The sequence below is a fragment of the Pygoscelis adeliae genome, unplaced genomic scaffold (assembly GCF_000699105.1).
Source record: "Pygoscelis adeliae isolate BGI_AS28 unplaced genomic scaffold, ASM69910v1 Scaffold251, whole genome shotgun sequence".
Classification (NCBI taxonomy): Eukaryota; Metazoa; Chordata; class Aves; order Sphenisciformes; family Spheniscidae; genus Pygoscelis; species Pygoscelis adeliae.
Window position 1 is genome coordinate 1,437,563 of NW_008824109.1, and position 4,695 is coordinate 1,442,257.

Below are 4,695 nucleotides of genomic sequence, written 5' to 3' on the forward strand. Positions count from 1 at the left end.
TGCTGGGACAGAGCTCCTGGAGGGACACGAGCTGTGTGAACACAGGAGCAGGAACAAGCTCGAGTCTCATCCTGAGCGGGAACAGCTGTGAAACACCAGCTGCGCCTCCAACGCAGCCTCAAACGGTCCCCGCTGCTCGCTCTGGGCAGCAAGCAGTAACAGCAACCACAAAGGATGCTGCTGAAGGGTTTGACACTGCTGACATTTTGGCACTGCTAACCATGGCTCATCACCTTGATCTGTCCCCTGGGTGACCGGGAGCAGCAACACGAGCTGGGCAGCCTGGGCTGGACCCAGCTTGAGAAACCTTGTAGATGTTTTTGCTTTGGAGTAGGCGTCTCATCCTTTTGAGGCAGCAATAAATAACCTAAATGTTGCGATTAGTCACTTAAAATCAATTGACATTGACAACCTCAGCCTGGATGGAGCACGGAAAGCGAAGCCTTTGCAAGGAGCCATTGGGAAGGGGAGGCACAGTGTCATGTCACACAGATAATCTTTGGGGAGTAAAAAAATGTGCCCTAAGCTTATTAGCTAGGCAGTGCCTGCTCCACGAAGCACATGCTTCTATCCAAAAATAAAGAGCATCACCTTGAAGCAGCAAATTACAGCAAAACCCAGAGCCTCAGGACAAATGCACCCAAGAGGACGAGCCGTTCCCAGCTCTGAAAGTTTTGTTCAGTCCAGAGCAGAAAACCCATAAGCTGAGTCAGGCTGCTCTGTTGTGAGTCACATCCACTGATATCATGATACTCCTGCCAGCAGGCTTGCCTGAGCAGGGGCTAAACCCTGTCCGCTGCCGACCACCCTCCACGCCTGGTGCCAGCTCTGCCCTTGACATCCGAATCACCCATGCCTCCAAGCGCACCGGCTGCGGCAAAACCGATAGCGATGCTCCAAAAGTAGAGCAAGGAGAAGTTTTGGCCACAAGCAGTATCTGGAGGAGACGTCGAGCAGCAGCAGCTCTGCGAGGGGAAGGGAGAGATTGATGGGAAGAGCGAGGAGCGGGGAGAAGCCTGGGCAGGAGTGGGCGTCTGGTCCAGGTACTGGTGACAGCGTGCTGGGAGGCTTTTGAGTCTGTGAAAAGCACTCTGCGAAAGAAAAAAAAACATTCGAGCAGCGAGGTGAAAGGTCTGGGAAAAGCGGCGAGTGAGAGGGAAGGAGGAGGAGGAAACGTGGGCACAGAAGTAGGTGGTGCCACATAGCAAGTTTCTGATGTAGCCGGGAAAGGCATCCAGAGCTCCCGATTCCCAGTCCCACACCCTCACCGGGAGACCATCTGTCCTCTCCCAGGGGGAAGGAGCCCCTGGGTCAGGCGAGAGCGCTTTCCTCATCCCACGAAAAATAGCAGGCGGCGCTGAGCCTCGGCACGGCATCGCTTCTTGGGGTTTCTGCTCTGCCAGCTCCGCTCCAAGCTAGGGCTGTGCCTCCTCTGAGACCTGCCATACATACCTGCCTCCTAAAATGGTGGCTCAGAAGATGCTTTAAAAGCATCAGATGATAGCTCTGATTTTTTTTCTCTGGTGCACAGCCATAGCTAATCCAATTCCTCCCTCTGGAATATTTTAAAGAGGGGTTTGGGTTGGGCTTTTGTCTGATGAAAGGTTGTCTTTCAGGACAACACAAATTCTGTTGAATGCAGACTGTAGAGCAAAGCAACCAAACAAAATGGTTCGATGGTGGGTCTCTTTTTTCTTCTTTTCCCCCCTCCAGCCTTAATTCAAAAGAAAATTTTAACAATTCTGAACAGTAATTCTTTTTCATGGTATCATCTGTGGTTGTGAGAGCAGGCACAACATTCACCCAATCCCTAAGTCCTGACGCTCAGGCACCACTGGAGGAGGACTCACAGCAGTGTTGGGAATGCCTTCGGGCTTGTCTGTGCTGCTCAGCTGCAGCAAGGGCACTTCCCCAATGCACAGGCTTCATCTCCTGGAGCTGTCAACACCCCACGGATCACCTGCCCTTGCCCTGCCTGCGCTCGCCGCGGCAGGTACTGGTGCCCTGAGCCATGGGGGTGACCTGCAGCAGCTCCAGAGCGGGCAGGACATGGTCCGGACAGGTCTTTCGGGAGGGTGCCAACCTACCGGCATGATCAAGGGGAAGCATGCTGGTGGCCCATGTGCCTCCTGTCATGGAGACCCTGCTGCCCACCACAGTCCAGGAGACTTCTCATCTTGACCATTAAAAAGAAATGAGTTGTAGGGGATGCCTGCATGGATGTTGGAGGACTGGATGCATGCACTGTCAGGTGCACCCAGCCTCTCATCATCAGGCTCCCTCTAGGTATATGTGGTTAAGCGTCCAAGATTGGGAGACCAAAAAATTGCTCAACAGTTCTGAAAATCAAGGTGTAGCTCGTCCACAAAGAACAAGGCATCTCTGGTAGGTGGTTTAGCAGCACCTCGTGGGGTCGGGAGCGGGTAAGCAGCAGCAGGTGAAGCATCCTTGCTCTTCCTCAGCATAGCTGCAGAGCTGCCCAGAAGCCCTTGCCAACAACACGTTTCAAAGTGCTTTGCAAATATCACAGACCGTGAGGAGCAAAATACTTCGCACGAACTTAATAAACAGGTTGTATAGCAGGGGGGTGGATGGCTGCGCCCAGCCTCACTGCCAGCCAGGGACAGACCACAAGGAAACCCGGCAGCCTCGGACCCGCAGCCCCCCAGTGTTCCCCGCCAGCAGCACACCCCTCCTGGGCGCACAGGGGTGCCAGCAGCTCCTCGCACAGCTGCAGCGAGGAGCAAACCAAATCAGTCTCTTTCCATCCCATGGGAATGCAAACTTTTGACATCATTCAAGAGGGCCCATAGACGTGAGCTGTACATTTACATGTCTCTGCTTTCTCCCTGTGAAACGAGGGTGCCAATTTCACTGTGTTACCAGTAATAAATTTTTAATGCCACGTATTCAGGATCCCTTGTTTGCCCTGTAGAAAGTTTCTCTTCGTGCATCAGAGTTGGAGAACAAAGCACAGGCTGTTTAGCCGCAGGATTTAATCACCTGTTGTAATACTTTGTTGATCTAATCTTTTGTTTTAATTAAAAGCCTTTCAGTTTGGTTTGCAGGTTTTTTTCCTCCCTGCACCAAACACAGGCTTGCCACCTGCTTCGCCGGCCCCATCTCGTCTGTGGAGTTCGTATCAAACCTCTTTGATTTCCCCCAAATGCATGGAAATGGCTAGAAAAAACCCAAAGCCACCCCAACAAGCGTCCACCCAGAGACGTGGTACCATCCGGCCGGTGCTCGGTGCAGTGAAGGGTGAAATTAAATGGCTCCAGGTAAGTGGGGAGCCAGCAAGACGATTCGCATGGTGTCTGCTGCTCTTCAAGCCTTCTAATCTCTATTTGAGGGAAGAAATAAACAGCCTTTGGGAAATGAGATGGGACCCTGCTCCGTGGGCACCCAGGGGATTGTTTCGGACAGCAAGAGAAAGTGGTTTGCATGAGGATGAGATTTAAACTTGGTTTCAAGCGCTGACATGAATTCTTCTCTATCTCATAATCAAAACATCTACAGTTACATCAGAGATCTCCTGCAATGGATGCATACTTTAAAATGGCCACTTTGAATATCACTCCAACTTTTTTCCTCTGCAAATTTAAATAAAACCCAGACTTCACCAGCCAGCAGAAGTACTTTTTAGCCTTTCGAGTAGGTCACTCCAGAAGAGAAAAATCAACAACCAGAGAAACGAGTTTTCAGGAGACACAAAAAAAGAGAAAAACCCAGCCGCAGAGATGCCACCTCCACTGAAGCGATGCACTGGTACTGCCTTCCCCAGACACTCATGACAGCCCCTCGGCAAGAAGATACGATCCGCCCTCCCTCCCATTTGTGATTCATTGTTCCTATCAAGCTTTAAAAGCTTTTCTTATCTTTCTGAGAAGTACAGCGATAGCCCTTTAAAACTGGCCACAAGTTGAACACACCAAAAGCGTTTGAAAACTCCGTATTGGCACTATTTCTGGCATTTCACCTTTCAGTGCTAGCAATACAGCAAGGAATCCTACGCAGCCCCAACCATCCCTACGGAGTTATCTGCAGCTAACGTGGCCACCGCCACACGTGAGAAAGAAAAGCCAAAATAGTATCTAAGAAGACCAAAGCAAGGCTTTGGGCGTACCAAACGGCTGCGGTTTTCCATGCCTTCCTCCCTGTTCGGCAAGAGGTACATATTAAAAGCCAAGACACCTTTGGTGCCATCACCATCCACAGCATCCAACACTCTCCTCCGCTTCCCCAAAAGCGGGCTGCTGCCGAGAGCTGGTGGGTCTGGACGGCGAGGCAGCCAGGGCGCAGCAGAGACGGCTGCTCTGTGCCATACCGCGCCATGCCGCCGAGACCTGTCAGGATGTGTCACAACACGCAGCGTGTCGTGCCTCACCGCTTCGTCGAGCAACAAGCAAGAAAAAAAAAGAAAAAAATAAAAAGATTCGGATCTAATATGTGAGTGGGCCGGTATGTGCAAAGGAGATGAATATGAAGTAAAACATGCTGGATGCTACAGTAATAACCGGGCGCACGCAGGAGAGGCTGGAAGCGAGCCAGGGAGGGGAGATACGAGAGGGATGCTGCTGAGATCAGTCTATGCGTGGCGGCGAAGCTGAAGCTCCTGAATGAGCATGAGGCGGATCCCAAGGCTGCCGTGTGGGTGTGAGGCTGACACCGCTCCACCAAAACCAGCGGGAGCCC